Here is an 8,679-nt window from a genome sequence, read left to right on the forward strand (position 1 = left end):
TCGGTGGGTGTGTCACTTCTACCCAGAAATCTTCCCACTGTTTTGCCACATAGACGGGTGAACTCTTTTAGCTGTTTTTGGGTAGCTCGTCTGGTTTCGGGGTATTTGGCTTTAGTTCTCTTTGTGAAATAATCTCTAGTTAGCTCATTATGCAGAAGGTATGGGGTGAGTCCTTGCTATTTTGTGCTTGATCATTTTTTTTTCATCTTTCCCTTGCAGTACTGTATCTATGGCGCCAGAGTAAATTTTCTATCACCTATACTTTTATATTTGTGAATGGTTTAATATATATATTAATTTGGTAGTAGCATTGATTGGATTTTGGGCTAGTATTGGCTCAAGGCAATCAAGTGATGTTGTTGTCTTCCGGGTGTAAGCTGTATGCTTTGTGTTGAGCTATGCCTTGATTTATCCAAGTGCACCTTCCAGTACACTTACCATGTTACGACTTATCTCCTCTATATAAATGTTGGGGTGTTTAGTTAAGCTAATCCTTAAATATATTTGAGGAGAGCGACGGGCGGTGTGTGCGTGCTTCATGGCCTAATTCAACTAAGCACTCCATTCTTAGTTTACTACTAAATCCTCCTTGGACTCTTAGGTTTCATAAGAGTTATCGTAGGGTTTTCTGGGGTAGAAAATATAGCCCATTTTTTCCAGCTCATAAGCTACACCTTGACCTAACGTTTTTGCGTGGGCGTTTGTGCTTACTTTATATCTCTCGTTGAGGTTTGCTGAAGATGGCGGTATATAGGCTGAGCGAGAGATGGTGGGGTGGATCGGGGTTTATCGATTATAGAACAGGCTCCTCTAGGGGGATATGAAGCACCACCAAGTCCTTTGAGTTTTAAGCTGTTGCTTGTAGTGTTCTGGCGAGTAGTTTTGTTATTTTAACTATTAAAGTTTAGGGCTAAGCATAGTGGGGTGTCTAATCCCAGTTTGAGTCTTAGCTATTGTGTATTCAGAATTTTTAAAGCCACTTTCATAGTTTATTTTACATTAGCTAGGATTTTACAGTTTAGAAAGAGTTTAGCTTTATTTAGTTGGGTCTATCTAAAACACCCTTTACGCCGATGCCTATTAGCTCGGGTCAATCGTATGGCCGTGGTGGCTGGCACGAAATTGACCAAACCTACAATAGCATAGCTTAGTTAAACTTTCATTTATTGCTAAATATTAGTCACTGCTGCTTCCCGTGGGGGTGTGGCTAAGCAAAGTGTCTTGAGCTGCATTGAGCGTGCTTGATACTTACTCCTTTTAATCATGATGATTTGTAGGGTGTCTTCACTGGAGTGGGGATGCTTGCATGTGTAATCTTGCTAGAAGTTAATAGAAAGGCCGGGACCAAACCTATTTGTTTATGGGGTCTGTGAGCCTGTCTAGGCATTTTCAGTGTCTTGCTTTGGATGTGTTAAGCTACATAAACGGAGTAATGGGTATTGTGGATACTATCTTTGGGGGTTGTTGGGGGTAAAAGGAAGGTAGAGGTGCCAAGGGCGGTAAGTGAAATAAATTTTTATTAGTTGAGAAAATGACAGTTGAGGCTATGCACACCTAAAAGATAAAATGTAAGCTTTGACTAGGTGACAGGCTTTTGTTTTTGGGGTTTGGCAAAGGCAAATTATGTGGGAGTGGTCAGAGATGGGGGAGGGGGGTTTGAGTAGAGTTTGTTATGGTTTGGGTTGAAGTGTGGTGGGCATGTGTGGTTGGTTATTCATATGTCTTACAAGCATGAATTAAATAACACTTTATAGAGTCTTATGTGGGGCTAAAATATTGAATGTAGGTGCGATCAATAATGGCATGGACTAGGAATCAAAGACAGGCACTGCAGGATTGATTGTGGCGAGACCAGCATTCTGCAATGGGGTCGCGTGCAGACCAGAGATAAAAGATACCAAATGCATGGAGAGCTCCCGTGACTGGTTAATAGGGTGATAGACCCGTGATCCATCGAGATGTCTTATTTAAGGGGAATGTGTGGGCGATCTTAATGGTATGGCCCTGAGGTAAGAACCAGATGTCCCTGACGTTGCTTATAGCTACCCCCACGAGTTATGGGCCTGGGGCGAGGAGAGTAGCACTCTTGTGCGGGATATTGATTTCACGGAGGATGGTGAACAAGGGACACACAATTGACGGGAATATCCGTATTGTTAAGGGTTGTTTGGGAGTGCTCCACCGTAATGTGCTATGTCAGATGAAGGGTAGAATGTGCTATGTACGCTGGTGAATTCTTGGGTTGGTTGATATTCTAGTGGACTGTGTTGTGAACTTTGGATGTTTAGGTTGTATGTATTATAGTTAGGTTATTCTGTTAGAGTTCTTGCTTATAAGCATGCTCTGGATGGATTGCTGGTAAATATGTAATTCCATGTCCTATGGATGGTAAAGCACTTATAGTACTATATAATATTCATGTTGGCTAGCAGTAATGCACGAATTACATATGGGCATGTAAAATTAGATTGTACTTAAGTTGCTCTTTAAGGGTTGTGCTCCCTTAGAATACAGAAAGTAGTTTAAATAGAATGCCAATTTTGGGTGTTGGTGGTGGAGTTAAGTGCTTTCTTTCTGAATTGCCCTAGGGAAAAGTATCCGTTTCTGGTTTACAAGACTGGTGTATTAGTTTATACTACAAGGGCAGGTTCATTTGAGGAGATTGTTTTCGGTTAGGGAGGCCAGTGGTATTAAGATTAGAATTGTGATGAAGTATATTATGGATGCTACTTGTCCGATTATAATGAAGGGTTGGTTTATTGGTTGACTTCCAATTCAGGTTAGGGTTAGTAGAATTGTGATTAGGAGTCATAGTAGGAATTGGCTGAGTGGGTGGAATGTCATACTTTGTTGTTTGGATTTGTGGAGTATGGGTATAATTGTTAGGATGAGAATGGATAGGAGGAGCAGCTAATACTCCCCCTAACTTATTAGGAACAGATCGTAGGATTGCGTATGCGAACAGGAAATATCATTCTGGTTTGATGTGTGGTGGGGTGCTTAGTGGGTTGGCTGGGGTGTAGTTGTCTGGATCGCTTAAAAGTTCGGGTGAAAATAATACTAGCACTATTAGGATAAGGAGGAGGAGGGTTAGGCCTAAGATGTCTTTGATTGTGTAGTAGGGGTGGAAGGGGATTTTGTCGGAGTCGAAGGGGATTCTGCAGGGGTTGTTTGATCCTGTTTCGTGTAGGCAAAGCAGATGTAAAATTGTGAACGTTGCGATAATGAAGGGTAGGGTAAAGTGGAGGGTAAAGAATCGCGTAAGGGTTGGGTTGTCGATGGAGTACCTGCCTCAAACCCATTGGACAAGGTTGGTCCCAATGTACGGAATTGCAGATAATAAATTTGTAATTACTGTGGCAGCTCAAAATGATATTTGTCCCCATGGGAGTACGTAACCCATGAAGGCCGTTGCCATGGTTATGAGTAAGAGTGCAATGCCGATATTTCAGGTTTCAAGGAGAAGAAATGAGCCGTAATATAGACCTCAGCCTACGTGTAGGAATAGGCAGATAAAGAATATAGAGGCGCCATTGGCGTGGAGGTAGCGGATGGTTCAGCCATAGTTTACATCTCGAGTGATATGTGCAATTGAGGAGAAGGCAGAGGAGGTGTCTGGTGAGTAATGTATTGCTAGAAATAGGCCAGTAATGATTTGTAAAATTAAGCAAGTTGCTAGGAGAGAGCCGAAATTTCATCGTGTAGAAATGTTTGATGGAGTGGGTAAATCAATAAGGGAGTGATTCATTATTTTATAATTAGATTAGATTTACGTGTAGGGGTCATTAATGTTTTTGTAGTTGAAGTACAACGATGGTTTTTCATATCATTAGTCATGGTTGGAGTCCATGTGGAAACGATGTCATATATTTTATTTTTATTAAGTGTACTATTGGTTATGGGGTTTGTGGGGTTTTCTTCTAAGCCCTCTCCTGTTTATGGGGGTTTAGCATTGGTTGTTAGTGGTGTGATTGGTTGTGTAATTATCTTAAATTACGGGGGTACTTACATAGGTTTAATAATGTTTTTAATTTATTTGGGAGGTATAATGGTTGTTTTTGGTTATACTACTGTGATGGCTATTGAAGAGTATCCTGAAGCGTGGGTTTCAGGGTTTGAGGTCTTGGGTAGTCTTTTGGTAGGGATTGGCAATGGAGGTAGGGTTGGTTTGATGAGTTTTAGATTATGATGAGTTGGTGGTGGTAATTAATTTAAATAACATGGGGAGTTGGGTGCTTTTTGAGGGAGAGGGGCCAGGATTAATTCGCGAGGATTCTATTGGTGCGGGTGCTTTATATGATTATGGGCATTGGTTAGTAGTGGTTGTTGGTTGAACATTATTTGTTGGTGTATATATTGTCATTGAAATTACTCAAGGCAATAGATTATGCTATTAAAAGTGGAATTAGAATGAGAGGAATAAGGAAAGAGAGAAAATAAAGTTTAATTATGCCTTTTTGGGTGGTTGTGGTGATGGAAGTAATAATGTGGGTGTGTGAAATTGTTTTGGGTATTGATTTTTCTAGTCAGATTGAGTCTAGTAAGAGAAAGGCCAGGTTTTGACTTATGATTAGGTTTTGGTAGGGAATTATTCGGTGAATTGTAGTGGGAAAATATCCTAATATGTTAGAGAATTTGAACATGTGTGATGGGGTGTTTATTTTGAGATTGTTGGTTATAAGGGTTAGATCTAGGGCTATTAGGAAACCTAGGGTGGTTACGCATTGGGCTAGGAGTTTTAGGTAATAAGGTATTGTTAGTTGGGGAAGTATGGTTGGGGAGATATTATTGGTAATAAGAAATCCTGCGAGTAAACTGCCTATTGTTAGGCGTTTTATTGGGTTTAGTAGAGCTGGGTTATTTTCATTAATGTAAATTGAGGTTGAAAAGCGAGGTCGTCCTGTTAGTGTGAGAATAATAGTCCGAGTGCTGTAGGCGCTTGTCAGGGAAGTGGTGATGAGAGTGATAGATAGGGCTCAGGCGTTGGTATATGACGTATTTGCAGTTTCGATGACAAGATCTTTGGAGTAGAAACCTGTAAGAAATGGTATGCCTGTAAGTGCTAGGTTACCAATAGTCAGGGAAGTTGAGGTAAGGGGTATTGTTTTAAATAGCCCTATTTTTTGAATGTCTTGTTCGTTATTTAAGTTGTGAATAATAGATCCAGAGCAAATGAATAATATGGCTTTGAAGAAGGCATGGGTGCAGATGTGTAGAAATGCTAGGTATGGTTGGTTGATGCCGATGGTAACTATCATTAATCCTAGTTGGCTTGAGGTGGAGAAAGCTACGATTTTTTAAATATCATTTTGTGTTAAAGTGCAGATTGCTATAAATATAGTGGTAATGGCTCCTAGGCATAGTGTAAGGGTTTGGACTAGCATATTATTTTCTATTATAGGGTGAAAGCGAATGAGTAAAAATACCCCAGCTACTACTATAGTGCTAGAATGAAGTAGGGCTGAAACTAGGGTTGGGCCTTCTATGGCGGAGGGTAGTCAAGGGTGAAGGCCAAGTTGAGCTGATTTTCCTGTTGCTGCTAAAAGGAGGCCCATTAGTGGTAGAAGATTTGGGCTACAGTCTAGGATGAATATTTGTTGAAAGTCTCATGAGTTGTAATGAAGGAGAAATCATGTTATGGCTAGAACGAGGCCGATATCACCAATGCGGTTGTACAAGATTGCTTGAGCGGCTGCTATGTTGGCGTCTGTTCGAGCATGTCATCAGCTAATTAGTAGAAAGGATATTATTCCTACACCTTCTCATCCAATGAATAGTTGGAAGAGGTTGTTGGCGGTAATTAAAATTAATATAGTGGTGAGAAAAATGAGGAGATACTTAAAGAATTGGTCGATGTTTGGGTCTGAGCTTATGTATCAAAATGAGAATTCTATAATGCACCAGGTAATAAATAGTGCAATTGGAATGAATATTATGGAAAAAATAGTCTAGTTTGAAGCTCAGTGCTAGTTCTAGTGATTGGATAGTCGTTCAATGTCAGTTTGAGATAATTATGTCTTGATCTAGGAGGATATATAGGGCTGTAGGAAGTCTCTGCATTTAGACAAGTGATTATGGGAAGATCAGGCATCCTTTTAGATCTAATGTTCACCAAAACAGTGAGGCTCTGTTCAATTACATTTCTTTTCAATGAGGTGAATGTAAATCTTTCTCTGGGAGATAACTTTATGTGTGCCAGGAAATCAGTATTTGGATCCTGTCAGAATGAGTTTGGAGTTCATAGACTGTGGCATGTTTACCACGTTGATGGTGTCCTAGGAATCCTCTTGAGAGAACCAGCTGGATTTTGAGAATATCCCAATGTTTTGTCGTTTACATGACATTTGCTGCCACAACCTACATAATGGCTTTATTCATGACAAAGCATCCTGTGGAAATATCCAAAGAAAGATTGTATTTGACAATTGGAAGTTAATCAATTAAAGATAAGCAGTGTAATTATACATGCTGGCAAGCCATAATACTGCCTTAAGAATTTGTCAAAAAAATTCCAAGTGATATTAAATTTTTATCATTATTATTAATGTTACACATTTTATTGTTAAGTGTGATTTTCATTGAGGGCAATAGGTTATTATTTTTACCACCAATAATGTTTTCCCAGCATTGCATACATTCAATTTAACTACAATAAAATCTAATTCTTACAAGTCCCTTTCATATATTATCCTCTGAATAGCAAAACCATTAATCATCTGTTCTTACTGCCATAATTTCCTAGTGTTCTCCGAATTATACAGAATTCATGACTGTAGGTTTTAAAGGAACTACTGTGCAGAGATATGAGGTTATATATACAGAATTCAGAAACTCCCCATTTGACTTTGAAATTTTTGATCCTTTATTTGAGAAATGAAAGCTTGAGAAGTAAAAAGAGGAGAAAGATTTATACTTCTGGCTAAGAAAATTCTTTTCTCCATCAGTCTTCAATTTAGAATGACTAACTTTTAAAATGACCACATTCACTAATTGCATATTTTCTCATCAATGTGGTGCCTGGTTATAACACTCTATTTTCTAGCTCCTACAAAACTTTATACTTCAGCTATTAAAACAGAGAACTGAAAAAAATATTACATAACTCTCCCCATCTTGGACCTTCCATTTGTAAAATTGTGAATGCACTATCATTGGTAAACAAAAAATAATCTAACATCAAATAGAATGCTTTATATATTTGACTATTTGGATGACAATGAAATTTACAAGCTCTATAGATTATATCATTTATTATATGTCATGTAAGGAAGGTCAGAAATAATGAGTAAGATATTTTAAAAGAGTCAAAGTCTCCAGAGATTCAATTTACATAAAAGAATCCACAGGGAATAAGTTCAATTTTGTGAGACTTTGGATTCTATAAAAATCATTAGATTCTGAATTCTTTGTACAACATCATCTAAGTCTGCTGGACTAAAAAAGTATAAAGCTTATAAAAGCTCATAAAACGAATTAAACAGTCTAAAATTAGCAAGTAAAACTACCTATTCAGCATTAAACAGTTGTAATATAATTTAAAATGAATAAAGGAATTGCATTGATCCATTCGGGCAAAAAAAAATATTGCGGCACTATTCACAATAGCAAAGACTTGGAATCAACCCAAATGTCCATCTGTGACAGACTGGATTAAGAAAATGTGGCACATATACACCATGGAATATTATGCAGCCATAAAAAAGGATGAGTTTGCGTCCTTTGTAGGGACATGGATGCAGCTGGAAACCATCATTCTTAGCAAACTATCACAAGAACAGAAAACCAAACACCACATGTTCTCACTCATAGGTGGGAACTGAACAATGACATCACTTGGACTCAGGAAGGGGAACATCACACATCAGGGCCTATCATGGGGAGGGGGGAGGGATTGCATTGGGAGTTATATCTGATATAAATGACGAATTGATGGGTGCTGACGAGTTGATGGGTGCAGCACACCAACATGGCACAAGTATACATATGTAACAAACCTGCACGTTATGCACATGTACCGTAGAACTTAAAGTATAATAAAAAAATAAATAAAAAAAAAAACAAATATAGTGTGCTCTAATCAAATACTTTTCAAAATTCTTCTTTGGATTCACTGTTCAAAATTATATTTGCTTAAGACTCTACCCTCCTACTGGAATGTAAGCTTCATGTAAGCAAGGATTTGTCTATTTCATTCACGTCTGTACTCCTAGTATGTACAACAATGACTGGAAAAGAAGGTGCTAAGTATACATTCATTGAGTCAATTAATAATTAAATGTATGAATATTATCTTTGCAATTTTTAAGTTACTATGCTATTAGAGGGGAAAATGTACAAAACTAGCGTTTCATCATTAAAAACAAGCACATTGTAATTTATCAGTTGTCCCTTTTTAAGAGACCCCTTCCAGCATTATATTCAGTGGGAAAGGTTAAGACAGCATTGTCTCATCAGTTTTTGAGACCACTGTCAAGCTAGCATTTGCTTCTCTGAATAGTGATTGTACTTGATTCTGTCAGTTCATGTTTAATTATTTGGTCATTTCATCAATCTCTGGTTGGGTTCCATTAGTGTTATAACATGTTTTAGCATCTACCCCCATACTATCCTCAAGAGAGGAGAAGAGTTAATTGATTACTGTTTCATTAATTATACAAAGTACAACAAATATAAAATTAT

The sequence above is a fragment of the Rhinopithecus roxellana genome, chromosome 2 (genome assembly GCF_007565055.1).
Source record: "Rhinopithecus roxellana isolate Shanxi Qingling chromosome 2, ASM756505v1, whole genome shotgun sequence".
Classification (NCBI taxonomy): Eukaryota; Metazoa; Chordata; class Mammalia; order Primates; family Cercopithecidae; genus Rhinopithecus; species Rhinopithecus roxellana.